General features: G+C 39.5%; 1 protein-coding gene and 1 non-coding gene across 3 annotated transcripts in view; one reads left to right on the forward strand and one right to left on the reverse strand.

Moving 5' to 3' along the window:
• Mob3b (MOB kinase activator 3B) overlaps positions 1-16,570 on the reverse strand; it is a 198,688-nt gene that overhangs the window by 161,741 nt on the left and 20,377 nt on the right. The window lies entirely within an intron of this gene.
• On the forward strand, positions 7,250-7,322 carry Trnam-cau (transfer RNA methionine (anticodon CAU)). Its single transcript has one exon. It is a non-coding gene; the product is annotated as a tRNA-Met (tRNA).

A 16,570-nucleotide genomic window follows, 5' to 3' on the forward strand; every position in this document is an offset into this window, starting at 1 on the left:
CCCAGTGTTGCTCAGCTCTGAAATGGACCCCAGTGCTCACAGAATGCACTTGGCCCACCTCCATATCACCCCTGTGGGAACTGGGGATCAAGGGAGGATGGATGTCAAACCTGATGTTCAAGCTGCCTGCTGTGCCCTAAGTCATAAACAGAAAAGACTGTGTTTAGGTTCATTGTTTCCTTACCAGCAATTTAGTATCACTAAATCGCTCTATGCTGCCACATGATACTGCTTAGCCACTAACTCTTAGAAGCAAAAGTCTATAGATCTTCACCTTTGTGTCTGCTATTAAAACAACTCAGCTATCGTGACAGAATTCTCAAATAAGTATTTCTCACCCTGATGTTACATGTCTTTCCTCTCCCTATGGATTCTACTAAAATATCATGATTTCTTTCTTCTCATAACTTTGGTTCATTCATAGCCTATCATTTGCATCCTTTCAGCTTCCATGGCTAACTATCTGATATTGTTTACCTCTAAAATCAGATTTCTGAGGGAAATCAATTATTGCATCAACTGTCTGAGGAGACAGAGATTTTGAAGCTAGGTGGGTCCACAGGTCTGCCAATATTCAGACTGGCTTCCCTTGAGTCCGGGGACTACCCATGATGATTACTTATCTGCTGTCTGAGCTTCACACCTGGCCTACCATCTTCTGCTTTGTGTTGCCCCTAAGGCTGGTAGTCTACAAGCAACTTTTTTCCCAAGCTCCTTTGTCCACTGATTCCCTGTTGTATTTATTGAATTCAAGAAAGGTGGAGGAGGGTGAGCATCAGGCGAATTCTCTTCGACTGCATCGTTTCAGTGTGGCAACTGCTGTAGCAGTAGCAAGACTGAGGTGATTCAGAACACAATGTCTAGCTCAGAGCTACGTTCAGCCTAGTAGATACAATGGAACATTGCAAACATAATTTCTTACAGAGAAACTCAGATTGGTGTCTTATCTCTGAAGTACTCATGCCACACCCATCAAGTAGCACTGATTTGATCATGTGGAATACCCTTTGCCTCCCCAGCAGAACACCATGATATCTTGGTCAGCACACAAAGGGACAGTGGCTGCCAAGATGTATGAATTTCAAGGCTGCCTGTGGTCACTTATCTGGTGCGTGGTCTGAGAGAAGGGCAGGTATGGAGTTATAACCATTCCATGACAGGGCCCCAGAATTACTCCTACATATTCTGGAAAGATTGGTAGCTTGCACAGACTAAAAGCAGAGGGTTTGATGATGCCGGTGGGAATCTTAGATAATTATGGTTCTCACCTTGGTATTGGAAAATTTGGATGCCACTGCCAAGTTTGTTTTTTGTGGCCATTTTGGGCTCATTTTCCAGGTTTTCTCACATATGCCTTTTGTCAACTGTATTCCCTTTTACTTTTCCTAGTCCATCCTCCTCTTTCACTAGCGGTTTTCTTCCCTTGTCATTTAAGCTTTCTCAGCTATGCATAGAAATCCAACACAAGCCTTTTGTGTGTGACTTTGCCTTGCTCCCAGGCAGTTCTGAAAGCAGCAGGTGCCTTCTAGGCAAAGGCTTCTGTTAGACCTCAGACTGTAAATCCTGGGCTCTCACTCTCAAAAGCAGTAAGATGAACTTAAGTCAAAAACAGGTCTGGTTGGGGTTAACTTGCACATCTTGAACTAAAGTCACTTGCCTTGACTTATTCCAAAAACACACTAAAACTTATTTCTCTCATCATGGGAAGAGAGAAAGACTATGCTTCTGGTATAAAATGTATAGAATATATCACACAGGAGGAGGCAAGGCATGCACTTCCCTAAGCAAGCAATAAAATAAACTGTGTGTATGTGGGTGGGGCTGGCTTACGGGGTACTAGAACTACAAGTGGAATAACAAACTTCCCTAGCTGGGAATAGGCACTGGAAATGGAAATATCACACCAGATAGGGAAAGAATCTATTTCTTTTTGCTCAGCAAGGCACTAAGGTTCAATATCATATGAATAACGTCCACCTGTATAACCATATACAAAGCATATTCTCTCCACTCTCAGTGCAGATGTATCTCTGAAATAGTCAGGCAAGCTGAAAAGAAAAACAATGATAAAACATGGCTTGATGTTGTTTATTGATTCATTCATGTGTGTTTGTGTGAGAGAGATAGTAAAAGTAAAGACATAAAGTACCAATGGTTTCTGACTGCAGGGTACTTGTCAAGTCTAGAGAGAAGAATATTGAAAGAGAATGGGGAATGCCTAGAACGGTTTATTTCTTGAATAAGAAAGGAGGGATCTAAAGCTTTTGTAGAAAACTGTATCTGCTAGATCTGGGTGGTGTGCATTTAGGAGTATAACCTGTCATTTTTTATTTCTGTTTATTTAAAATGCTTCATGGTGTAAACAATTACAATATAAAAATGGGAATGGTGTCATAGGATTCTTCAAGTCATAGTTCCTCCTTTAAGCCATCACAGATGGGTTAGACAGAGAAACTTGGAAATCACATTCACTAAAATGTATCAGAGGGGAAAAAAAAAGACAATTACACACATCTGTTTCCAAATTATTTTAGGAATGATCCCATCCATCCCACAAACACAGCAGCCAAAGTGATCCTTCTGAAGCACATATGTGATCAAAGTCCCATGCTCAGAGCCCTCAGGGCACTCCCCTGCCTTCATAGCATAGGAAAAACACCTGGTCCCAGCCTCAAAGATCCCTCTGGATCTGAACCTTGCTTAGTCCTTTGAATTCAATGTTCCAGTCAGAATATGCTTCCTGGGTGCCCCGAGGGCTGCATTCTCTGACTTCTGGGCTTTGTGAATGCCATATCTGTTTGCCTTGTGTACTGTCCTCCTTTGGCACTTCCTGGCCTTGCCTGTGGCTCCCTCCTCCTTTCCTTCAGATCTGAGATTAGACAGGCTTCTGGGAAGCTATCCCTGCCTGCCTGAATCTGGATTAGGTGTCCTCCCTCTGTACTTCCCATGTCATAACTCTTGCCATAAGGAAGCCAGTCTCCTGGTCCTCTCTTTCCCAACAAGAGAGTGAGCTTGTGTTAGCAGGAACTGCTTTGTGACCTCTGTGTGCCTGGTATATGGCATAATGCCTGTGGCTCAGCAACCTTCAGTAAACATCTACTCGTAAGTGGAGAGTGCCTGCGTGACTGGATGAATGGATAGCTCCAGAACCAGCACTAACCAGCTTCCCTAGTTACTTCTAGTCCAGGGTCAAGAGGTCCAATAACTTATTTTCTGAGACACATTAAAAAAAATGAAAATCTTTCAAGCAGTGTTTGATTTATTAAAATGGTCACTTTTCACTTAACTAATCAAATTCAACAGGCCAATGTGCCGTACTTACAGATGAGAAAGGCTTATTCAAAACTGTTAGAGACTGGGGGAGAGAATAATGTAATAATTTATAAATTTATCATAACAAACTCCTGGTAATTACACTATCAATTCTTGAAGGCAGTGTATTCAGACATCAGGACCAATAGCACAGTTCATTAGAGCTCTGAGGAGGTCGTTTGCTTCTTGAGCTTACCAATGTGAAATGGCAATCCAACAAACTTCTTCTGACACTGACATGCTTTCCCTCTGTGCTACACACACAAATCCTCACCTGACTGACTTTCTGCACATCTAAGTCCTCTTGTTCAAGGTCTCTGTCCAAACACAGAATTCCATAACACTGTTATAACACCATCAGCCCAATCCCCAGCTGCACATAGGAAACTGAGGCCCATGCCTTCAGTAAGCCAACAGGTAGCAAGCACTTAAAATGCATCAGGGGAAGCCCTAGGCCCTGGGGAGACAATTAAGATATAGTTCCTGTGTTAAGGGTGCTTATGACTTTGGGAAGGAGGCTCTGACAGCCCCCACCACACACTTACAATGAAATGCTGAAAGTGTTATCCTCCTTTGCAGAATTATGATATTCTCAAACAGGAAGAAGCAAGTGGGAGTATTTAAGAGAGGGTCTTAAGAAAAGAGGTCTTAAGACCCTCGTTTAAATACTACCATCTCTGGGAGATGAGATTTGAAGTTGGTCTTTTAAAGATAAGTAAGAGTTTGGTGGGCGAGAAGAAAGAGCATCCAGGGAAGAAGGAATAGCATGTGCAAAAGCCCGTGTGAAAGCACTTGACCTACTGGGGAGGAAGCTGGTGTGGCCCAGGACTTAGCAGTGGCAGGGGCAGTCTAGACAGGCTCCTGACCTGCGCAAAGGTTCCCTGGACCACTGCCCACCTAGCCAGGCTTCTTTCTTTCCTTTTCTTTTTCTTTCTTTTTTTTTTTTTTTTTTTTTTGATATTTCTTAGTTGTCAATGGAACTTTGTTTTATTTATTTGTATGCTGTGCTGAGAATCAAACCCAGTGCCTTTCACATGCTAGGCAAGCTCCCTACCACTGTGCCACCACCCCAGCACCTAGCCAGGTTTCTTGACTCTTACTCCAGGGCTCTTTTCACTGGACCCCAATGCCTTTATTATCAATAAAATGCAGGCATGTGAAAGGACAATTGTTTTTTTTTTTAATAAATGCATCAAATGCTATGGGTATAATGGGAAACTCTAGAGGAGGCCTGAAGGAATTCCAGAAAAGCAAATTAGAAAGGGAAATATAGCAAGGATGACAATCAGAATAAACAAGATGCCAAATAGCACATCATAGAAACTTTGTTTAATTTAGAAAATAAGATATACCAGGAAGAGGAAGATGATAATAACAGGGATAAAAAAGGCAACAAATGTTCCTAGTACTTTTGCTTTTAAAATCCTCCCTTACATAGTACATTATTTCTTCATAAGAATAAAAGAAATTATATATGTGTGCATGTAATATGTGTATTACATATATGCATAACACATGTAATTTTTGTGGCCAAAATTAACTATAATCCATAACTATAAAGAACAAGATATATCATTTGAGGATATCATTGGGATTTAAATATAAAATAGATACCTTCATGATAAGGGTTTTTTATTTTGTTTTGTTTTGTTTTAGGTACCAGGAATTGAACTTAGGGGCATTGGACCACTGAGTCACATCCCCAGCCTCATTTTGTATTTTATTTAGAGACAGGGTCTCACTGAGTTGCTTAGCACCTTGCTTTTGCTGAGGCTGGCTTTGAACTTGCGATCCTGCTGCCTCAGCCTCCAAAATTGCTGGGATTACAGGCGTGCACCACCACACCCAGCATGATAACGGATTTAACATCAGTTCCATACAAGCCAGCTGGTTAGAAAAACAAAGCAGAAGCGCATTCATACTGTTTCTTAGGGAAGAAAATGTTTTCCTCACAAATGATGGGAGGCTTTCAAGTTGTGCAAGGAGCAAAGCCACAGGCGAGGAGAAAGGAACACAATGTTCTTTCAGGGCATTTTGGGCCCTCAATAATTTTGCCAGAATAAGTGATGTTTCTCTCTAAAAATCATCAAACTGCTTAATTTTGGAGAGTGAGAGAAATGATGTTAATATCAGCCCCTCTTGTCCATACATATTTTTGCACATCCTAGGCACCTTTTGATATCACTAGCTGTGAAGGCCTCCCTCCTCAAACTCCAGCCTGCAATGCCTAAACCGAAAATAATTTCTTACTTCCTTATGCGAATTGAGAATCTTTGTAGTGAAGAAAAAAGAATATCACAAATGAAATTTGACAGTACATGGAGGGTTGTCCATGACACTTAAGAGTGAACTACAGAATATATTTTTATAAAACTGAAAACCCTTTATGTGCAAGTGTCAGCAGATGTTGGTATGAGGCAGGAGAAAGAGTAGAACTTTGGACACTGCTCACCACTGTGGGGTAGAAATGAAGGGACTAGGGGACACATTAACTCTTTCCTCAAATAGCCTCATAATGTTCACGTTTGTTACAGTGATCATAAAATGTTACATTTCCCCTTTAATCGAACAGGAGGAAAATGAATAGTAAAGAACCCCAAAAGGAAAATAAATCCCATGAATGAAGATATCTTTTTAAAATTGATTCAATGAAAGCATTCTCTGAGGGGCCCTGGGTTCGATCCTCAGCACCATATAAAAATAAATAAGTGAAATAGAGGTATCATGTCCAACTACAACTAAAAAATAAATATTAAAAAAAGCATTCTCTTGAGTAAAATATATTCCATAGCAAAGAAATATATTCCATATATTCTATAGAAATATATCCCAGGTAACTAACAGGTAGTCTCACAAATGACCCCCAATGTGAAGATTTTCAGAAAAGTAATTCACCAAATATCCAGCACTACCAATTAGGAGACAGATTGTATTCAACCACTTACCAAAATTGCCTCTGGGAACCAGCAGTGGTCAGGCATCATGCCAGCAATTTGAGAGCAATTATGAATTTTATCAGAGCAGAAAATAATTAACTCCAGTTTTGGAACTGTTTAGGTTTTAATATGCTAAATTTCTATCATGAAACAGACAGATAAAAGGAAACTAACTGAGTGTTAACAAGTGTGAAAAGGAAACTAACCCAGTATAAACAAGTGTGCAGGGATTGTGCTTCAATATTTGGAAGTCTAAGGGGAATTGCAGTGGGATGAGCAAAGCTTTGGAACCAAGCAGTCCTGGGTTCAAATTCTGGCTTGGTTAGTACTTGCTGTGTGGCCTGAACACATCTCGGAACTTCTGTGAACTTCTATTTTCTAAGGGGCAAGATGAGGATGAGTATTTCTCACTCTTTCCCCTCCCCTACCCCAGTACTGGGTATTGAACTCAGGCATGCTCTACCACTGACCTATATCCAGTCCTTTTTATTTTGAGACAGGGTCTTGCTCATTTGTCCAAACTGACTTCAAACTTGTGATCCTCCTGCCTCAGCCTCCCGAGTCACTGAGATTAAAGACAGGCACTACCACCCCCGGCTAGGGATGAATGTTTCTATCTAGCAAATTGTACAGGGAAAAGAGTAAATCATATATTTAAGCAGCCACACCTGGAAAGCAATAGACACCCAATAAAGGAAGCTATTATTACTAAATTTTTGAATTAACTATTGATCAAGACTGAGCTCTCTGCTCACTCTTCTAAGAACATATATTTGTAATCTTCTGCCATTCTATTTATGAGAAGTTTTGTTCAGGTGACAAAATTTGGATCCTGTAGATCTTGTTAAAATGCAAATTACAATTCAACAAGTTTGAATGGGGCCGGAGATGCTGCATTTCTAACAAACTGCTGTTGCTGCTGGTCTGTGGGCTAAAAGCTAAACGGCAAGGTTTTGGGGTACAACAGCTATAAGTTAAAATTTTTTCAAAAAATTGGGGCTGGGGATATAGCTCAGTTGGTAGAGTGTTTGCTTCATATGCACAAAGCCCTGGGTTCAATCCCCAGCACCACCAAAAATAATTTTTTTAAATGGTGCTGAGGAAGACAAGAAGAACTTTGAGAGGGTTACTCTATCCGTGTGCCTGCACACCGGGCACATGTCCATCGTAGATTCATCACACTGTACTAGAATCCCCCATCTGCTCCACTGGGCTCGAAGCTCCGTGAGGGCCAGCAGCCCATCCATCCCCACAGCACTCAATTCAGACACTCAATTAAAGATAAAAGTCAATAAGTGAAGGGAAGAATGGATCCATGAATAGCTTCAAAAGTGAAATTCAGGGAAATTGTTATCAATTAGCATTTAAAAGTATAAATGAGTTCACACTTTATATTTCTTGATTACAGGGTTAGCTTCACTTATCACTGAAGCCAAAGGAATGGGTTAACCTGCTCCTAGCACTAGCAAGTCTAATTCACTGTTTCTCTTTTGCCTCACTCCACTAAACCTCTTTCCCCAAATAATTAACCAATAAACTCACTCTGCTTGAAAAGAAGAATCAGGAAAATATCAGAAATCAACACCAGTCATATGTCCACCTAATCAGTGATCTTTCTTTTGATTTACAGGAACCAGGACGTCTGGAATGCCTGCTGACCTGTGGACAACATGTCAAGAGAACTGATTACTGTGAGAATTAATGACTACTCCGGTGCCCACCTGGCTATGGCTGAAATGAAATGCTCTAGAAACCCCACAGAAGCTTTTGTGTCTGTGACCTCTGGCAAGACGGAATTTTGGAAGAAGCTCTCCATCTTCCAACTTGCTGGCTTTTTGCCAATAAAGCTGTTTTTTCTCCTGTCACTCTGTCTCTTGAGTCATTAGCTTTAAGAGGGAACAGCAGAACCATGGTTACATTACTAGTGTTGTTGGTGTTTAGTGCTTTATTGAGCTTGATAACAACCATCTGAAAAGCTCAATAGTGGACTTTCACTTTAGAAATATAACATTTCAAGAATTCACTCTACTGTAACATAAAAAGAAAGATCTAGAACTTCCTTCTTTCCAGGGAAGTCTCCCCACTTCAGGGAACAGTAACTACATGTCCCAGTACACCAATGTAACAACAACTCTTACAAAACAATCATACTGACAGTATATTATAATTAGCATAGCTTCTCTTCTAAGGCATTTAATAGGTTCATCTCTCTATGCTCTTCCAATTTATAGATTTTTCTAAGTAATTAAGGATCACTTAAAACAAAGTGACAAAATGTAGCACATTTTCCAACTGAATTTTCCCATTATAGAATCAACTTGTACAATGAAATCACTGTACTTTTACTTAATGGTACTGCAGGAATAAGTGGAGATCAAATTTGCCAAGTAAACCACTGAAGCAGAATCTATTTATTGCTAGGAGTTAGAAACCTGTTAAACTCAGAAAGACCATTGAAAATTCCGTATTAGACAATATTAAGAAACAACTGTCCAAATGTGATCTATTTACACAGCATAAGTCTTCTGATCAGAGCCTCTAGTTGTAGTCAATTGTTCAGTTCGAGGCCTACCTTCCTATGGCTCTTTTGTTGCAAATTAAAGATACTACACACATGGATAGTAGTGTGGCAACTACTCAGCTTCTCCGGGTATGTTTGGAAGTTTAGTTCTATAGTCTAAGTGTTCAAAAACATGGGTGTGGCTAACCGTGGCTAATCTTCTCAATAGAATAATAGGGCTCTAATAAATAGAATGCATCCCATTTGTAATAAGGGACTGTAATTAGGTATGTTTTAAAATCTAGCTCTGATTTAAACAAGTCACCCCAGGCAGTCATATATTAGTAATTGTCAGTAAAGGAATCCATCCTTTCTGAACTCTAAAGCTTCCAGAGAACTTTAAAACCTCATTGTGCAGTTGTTATAAAGCATTTTATTTTCTTGGTCCCAAAGGTTTTCAAAGCAAATGCATGTTCCCCAGCATACTTTTATGTTTTCTTACATAAGAGTCAGTTTTCCACTGATAATCTAAAACAAATGTTAATTAAAGTGATGGTTAAGATGGCCCATACTTTCCCCAAACATTTCCACAGCAGGCACACTCCACTTTCCTCTTCCCATATTCTAAGAAACTCTAGTAAGTGTTAGTTTTCTTCTTTGGATAAAAATACCTAGAAGAAAAAAAAAAAAAAAAAAAAAAGAAAAAAAAATACCTAGAAGAAAGCAGCCAAAGAATATACAGAGAGACTGGAAAGACTGTCTTAAGCAGCTCACTGTTTGGGGCTGTCACACAATGCTGTGGGAAGGTTCAATTCCTATAGTCTTTGTGGAGGTCACTTTAAAGCCCAACTATCCTTTGATTCACAAATCACTCTGAGAATGTTTCCTGAAGAAAACTTGGATGCAAGAGTTTAAGCACGTGGTTATCACAACACTGTTTATCGTTCTAATTTGCAAAACACAACTATCCAAATTTCATGGAGTATCCAAATAATGAAATTCTACCTAGATATTAAAAATGCTTTCATAAGACACTTAGATATGAAAATATTTATGATTAAGTAATCTATTGAAATAATATGTCTATAATTCTGTTTCCTAAAAAAAATATAGGACTTGACTGAAAGTCAAGTTCACAATAATTACTTTTAGATAGGATGATTTTAAATGTTTTCTTTGTACTTTTTTGTAGTTTTACTCTGTAGTTAGGATAGAAACTGTTTTCCTCATTTTTTCTTCTTATCAACATGAAAACAGTCTTTACGTATGTGGAGCCAATCACTAGATTAGTAGGAAATTAATGGATTTAAATAATGATGGGTGAACATAAAATCCACTTACCATATAGATTTGGTTTTAACTTCTTATATTTAAATAAATTCTTCCCAGTAGATTCTCTACCACCTAGTTCCAGTTTCAACTAGCTGCTCCTTTCTCTGAAACAGTTCAGTAATTCCTAGTAAATCAAAATGAAACTCCCAGACAGATAAGGAAATAAAATGTGCCCAGGGAGCTGGCCTGGATGCTGTGCGGAGGGACGGCAGCCATGCCTGTGAATGGATGAAGCGCTTAGACAGCAGGATAATGGAAGAGGGAAAGGCTATTCAGATGACAGCTGCCAACTCCCTCTCCTGGTCCTGTCACTCTGCTGCCCACCCCCTTCTCCGGGCCTTGATTCCCAGCCCACAGGAACACTGTGGTGCATGTGGCCTTCATGGTGTTCTCACACTCCAAAAGCACAGAGGATAAAAGGCTGCTGTGTTGAAAGCTTGTGCCTCATAGAGTAACAAGGATGCTAAAAGTGCATAAAAATACGTCGCTCCTTTTCATATCAATCACGGCGTTTGCCAGGCTACTCCCCAATCTGCTGGGAGGTACAAGGGTGAGCATTGTTTAATTGGCTTTGGGAATCTGAGCTGTGCTAGACCTTTAATTAGAAGTTGTTAGAGTAAGCGTGTGTTGTGTGTGCCAGGGAGGGGCAGGCCAGCTCTGCCCTGGTCTTAGTAATGTGCACTTAAAAGAAAGAATTCACTTCTTATTAAAACAAAGTTGAAGGTAGCAGGACCCTAAGCTTTTATTTATGACCTTAATCTCTTTGTATACAAATATGGCTTCATAATGCTTCAATTGTTTTATTCTTCAATTGTTTATCCTCGATTTCAGAATTTTCTTATCTAGGCCAACAGAGAAAACTCAGATTTTCAGAATTGGAGTTTCATACTCAAATGTGTTTAGCTGCCAGGTAGATACAAGAAAGATGAACCATTGAAAAAGGGTAGTTCCTCAGCACCAGCTGCATGGAATCCATGGCTGGATCTCCTGATTTTTTTTAGAGTAACTGAAAATCCATATTTTCATGTGAAACCTACGTATTTTTACACAAAGAAAAATCATTGCTCGCCATGAGCAAAACAAAACATCTCTGAGGGTCAAAATAGGCCTACGAACTATACATTTGTAACCTCTAATTCAAGAAGAAAAAGATCTTAACAGGATTTTCAAATGCACTAAATTTATCTGTTCATGTATATAAACAGACTAGGAAAGAATCATGAATTTAAATTCTAAACTGCCTGACCAATTTATCCAAGTTAAGTTCCTAAAATCATTTGCGGTCTGTTTTCCTCCATTAATTAAAATAAGAATAATGTGCTAGGGTGTTAGAATTTAAATATTTTACCTAAGGACTTAATTGGGAAAATGCATTTATTTTTGCACTCAGAGATACTGCTGATTTGTCTCTTTTATGTGTGAAAAGAAACGAGGGAAAAAGAAAAGTCATGTATAAGGTAGAGCATGAGGCTGGAACACAAAGTCCTGTCTCTTTATGATTCAGTGATGAAATAAAAACTTCTCTAAAGGATGACCAAGAACACAAGCCTATTAACCCTTTAGGTTCCTGAAGCAAGTCATCATGCAAACAAATTACTTTTATGGTAGTCCCAGTAAGACAAACTCAGGTTCTCACTTCAAACTCCTGGAAAGGAGAACTGTGAGGTGATACATCTTTGTATGTCTTGAACAAGTGGACTATTAATCAAATTTACAACAATGTATATTTTAAGATTAGTAACTCAGATGGTCACAGGGATGTCCAATTTAATGAACATTCCTAGAGTCCTGGAACTGACACTTCAATATTCACTAATTTGCTTTCTACACTTGGCATTTCTTGATTGAATGGCATCTTCCCGGTTTATGAGGGAAGTGAGTCATTTTGGGCAACCATTCCATCTTCTGAAGGACAAGTCAAAGCAAGAAATAAATGATATCCCTTGCCCCCTGCTCTATCAGTACAGGAAACCTGTATTCTAAAAGTGAAGGAGCTCAACTTTGGTGTATCATTTGTTTATAGATAATATTTGCAACTTTCAGAACCCTGTCTATCAATGAAAATAGCACAGAATTCAATTTTTTTCCATGAAGTTATAAGTTGAAATAATATGTAATAAATAAGATACTAATATAGATACCAATTTCACTTTAAATGAGTCTAGTTCACCCCGTTAGTGTCTTTCTTTTGGAGTCTCAAATTTCCTGTACTAGGAAAAAAGAAAAATAAAACTGTGATCTATAGATATAAGATAGATTGTGAGAAATACAAAATTCCTTTGCAAAGCTGCCTTATTTGCTATCCAAATTACAGAAAGAACAAACAAGAGTCCTTACTTAAGGGCTGCAACCAGGCTTCCTTTAAAACTCCAAATGCAACAATAGAACCTTTAAAAAGACACAATTTGTGAGACAGCCATATACATGGAATGATGTAATGAACTTCCAGCAAGGAAAAGAATCCAAGAATTGATATAATTAGGGCAGCCTCTGGTTTGTTTGCTCAACAAGAAGAAGTTACTGGGCAAAAAGAAATTTTAAAATAACAGCTGAAGTTTTACCCTTGACACTCTTTTGGGAAAAGATATCCTCAATAAAAAAAAAAAAAAAGGGCAAAGAATGGAATCTGACCCAGTTTGTCCCTGTCTTCTGCCATCAGGTCAGCCCTCTTTTTTCTTCCATGTACACACCATCCCTCTTCTCAGTTCTGCAAATCTCCAGTTTCTAATTGTGATTTCCTAAGCATAGTGCTGCAAGCTCTGTTTTCATATTTCAACTTCTTACTATCAGATCAATAAAATAATGAGAGAATTCTCCTTTATATCAGCACACCCAGCCATGCAGGACCTAGAACTATCCTAGTAAGGTCAATCATTGATCTAAATCTCCTACACCATATCAAAACCAAATAATAATATTTACAAACTCGAATCCAACTCTGTCTTTACTATTTGAATACTTGCTGTAAGATTTATCTTTCACCCTTCTCCTAGAGTCCAGGGGCTACATAACTAACTCTTTAACTTGTCATTGTATATTCAGCATTTTATCTCTAAATAACTAAAAAATTCCAGTACATCCCACACTGGATTAAAGGTGTGTATTTAATATAATCTTGAAAAGTGAAACACCTTGGGCCAACTGAGGGCAGTTATGTGGAGACTACAGTCCAGAGATGGCTAAACATGTGTCAGGTGCCACTCCTTCCTGGGTATACAACTGTCCCCCAGTCAGACAAGGGCTTTAGCTGACTTAAGAATCTTTCTTGACACAGCCTCTCCAGGCAGCCACTACCTAAAGGTCATACTTGGTTCTTCAGATGAAAAGCCTTTATCATGTCTCCTCCAAACCCTCTGTCCACCAGGATGTCAAAACTAAATTCTTATAGACGGCAGTGTCTTCCTTCTTCTTAAGAGAATATCACAAGGAAGTAGGCAGGACTCTCTTTTTATCTGGTATTTAGCCTAAGCCTTAAGATCAGCAATTCTAAAACACAGCTGTCAGCTCTCTGTGACAAAGTCCTCTATTATCCTGTTTATCTCCCTGCTGAATTCTTAGCAACCACCCTCAGAGGTCTGCTGACCCTTTTTGGAGGGTGGGGGTGGAGAAAAGTTTCTCAAAGCCATAAGTGCGAGCAGATCAGTCACTTCAGAGCATGAGAGGTGCTGACCCCATTGTTCCACAATTCAGTGACATTGGAACCAGACTCCAGGCATGTAGTTCTTCATGAATAAAGACCTGAAGGTGGCTAACAGGAGGTAGAACATGAAGGGTGCTGGGGGGTCTAATAACTAAAAGGAAAAACAAAACAGGGGAGGGACAGGGAGATTAAAAAAAAAATGTTCTCTTGTTTTTACATCACACCTATATTTTACTAGAGGAAAAAAATCCCAGAAATGTCAAACCTAGCAACTATTTATTTCAAGTTCTTGACACTGTCTACATCTACTCCAATTCAGAGCCCAAGTGCTCTAAAAAGACAAGCTTAGACCAAGTAACAAGACCTCCACGTTCCTTCAAATTATCAAGTTGCAGTAACTGAAAGCCAAGGTGGAGGCTGATCAATCCACCACGTTGGGGCTACTGTTCTCTCTGGGGAGGGGAGGCTGCCACTCAGCCTAGAAGGCAGCCTTGCCTTCTTCCTCCAGCAGTTCTGACCTGCCTGGGTTCAGCCCCCTGTCAGCTCCCCTCTGCTCCTGTCTCTTCTCCCTGCTTACAGTGCCCAGATTCTGACTTGGGCCTCGCTAGAAATACTGATTGGATCTCTGTAAAATTTAGCTGGCCAAGTAGCACCAGAACCATGGGAAAAATCAGTGTATTGGACCCTTAATGTGCTGTCCAGATTTCTTTTAGATAAGTGTCTGTATGCTCCCAGTATTGGGGAGCATTGGAGGATAATGGCTCTCAAGGAATCACACTTGGTTAGACAGAGACCCCTCAGGAGGGAGCTTGCCCCATGGGGGATAGGCAACCTGCATCCACTAACTGGCTGATGGAGGCACCCCTTGCCTTGATGAGGGACAATTCTTCAGGCTGTCTGAGCTCCACAGCCCCATGTGCATCACAGTCAACTTCTCCCTTTGCCCAGTTCTGCTCCTTTATTTATCTTCTGGGTGTTGTTGCCATCAGCTGTCCACAGTAAACCTCCTACAGGCAAATCTCAGAGTCTTAGAGACTGATTCCTGAAGAACTGAACTATAACCCTCAGAAACAAGGTACAAATAATGCTTCATTAATGTTTGCTCAACTTTAAATCCATGGATTGTTTACTGAAATCCCCAACAATTGTATCAGCCAAATTTAGTCTTTGGTATTCAGCATATGCATGAGGGCACCGCCAGCCTGTCCCCTAGTCCTGTTAGACCAATTGTACTGTTGGACTTATGCCATAATTTTAATATACACAGTACTTATCTTGCATGATTCTGATATGCATCATTTCGGTGCCTGCAGGGTATTTTATTAGTAACTGAATGAAGTATATATTCAGCAGCAAGTTCTTCAGTTCACAAATTATTACATAAATAAAAGATGTATCTCACAGCTAGTGATCAAGCACATCACTTTTTTCAAAGTCTGTTGGTGACTCATTTGATCACTGTAAATCTGAACAGTGAGCATGAGCCAAGGTGATGGCTGGTTCCTAGGAAAGCAGGACCCTAGGCTAGATGCTGGGAGCAGAGTGTTAGAAAAGTCCTAAGAGTATGTTAATTCATCCACTCATCGCCTTCAAGCACAGAAAAAGTGGGACCAATATCAACCCTCAGGTGTCAGTTTTCTGATGCTTCCCTAACAAATTACCACAAATCAGTGGCCTAAAACAACACAAATTCATTATCTTACAGTGTGGAGGTCAGGAAGCTAGAACAGGTGGAAGGGTTAGGTTCCTGCTGGGTCCTGTAGGAGAGAACCCATTTCCTCACTTTTCTTGCTTGCAGAGGCTGCCTGCATTTCTTGATTCATGGTCCTGCAAACTCTGACCTCTGCTTCTGCTGTGTCTCCTCAGACTCTGACCTGCCAGCCTCCCTCTTATAAGGACCCAACGATTACATCGCAATTACCCATTTCAATGGCTTTAACATAATTCCTATGAAAAATCCCTCTTGACTTGTAAGAAGTATATTCATAGGCTTTATGGTTTAGAATATGGATATCTTTAGGGGAATATTAAGTCCCCCACACCCCATCAGTTTTTCCCAATGACTGGTGCTCTCTGGACAGTGTCTGGCTTTAGGCTGTCAGAAAGACAAAGCTGCCTGCAAACATCTGTCTACAGAAAAGCTCTCTTGTTTCTGACAAAAAGCAATCAAAATTGTCAAATGACCAATGCAATTTTTTTAGTGCTCATTATTTTATCTAAGACACAAATTCATTCATTCAATAAAATAGTATAAACAGAAACATTAAGTTTCATAGTTCTAAAGCCAATTATTAGTATCAACATATGTTTGCTACAGGAAGGAAGGGAAGGAGAAGAAGAAGGAAGGAGAGAGTGAGGAAGGAAGGAAAGAGGGAGAAACTCCCCATACACTTCAAGTTCCTCAAAATTAAAGTTTTTAGTCCAATAAAAATATCCAATACTTTCAGTGACAAAATGTACTTTATTTACAACTTTATTTTCCTTTCAACAGAATTTTAACACATCTTCTGACAAAGAAACATAACTTTAAGTGGCTCATTTAATGAAAGTAAGGCATTTATGTGGTAATAGAAAAAGAGAAAGGGAAAGAAGATAAAAGAGGGGGCAAAAGGCATTTACAACATAAAAGATATGAGTTTCTCATGCTTTTCTTTTGTTTAAAATCAAAGGAAACAATGATGTTACGTGGTGATCATTACTGCTGCTTATGTTGCCCAAATAAAAGAATAATTTTGTAATCTTCCATGGAGATGGGCCATCAGAATTTAGATATCAGATTTTTTTCCTAACATTGTCTTCTTGGTCCACTCTATTTAGATCACCCTCGGGATGTTAAGTGTGATTTTTTTT

This window comes from Marmota monax, unplaced genomic scaffold (assembly GCF_021218885.2).
Source record: "Marmota monax isolate L192 unplaced genomic scaffold, Marmota_monax_Labrador192_F-V1.1 WCK01_AAM20220418_F8-fsc00033, whole genome shotgun sequence".
NCBI lineage: Eukaryota > Metazoa > Chordata > Mammalia > Rodentia > Sciuridae > Marmota > Marmota monax.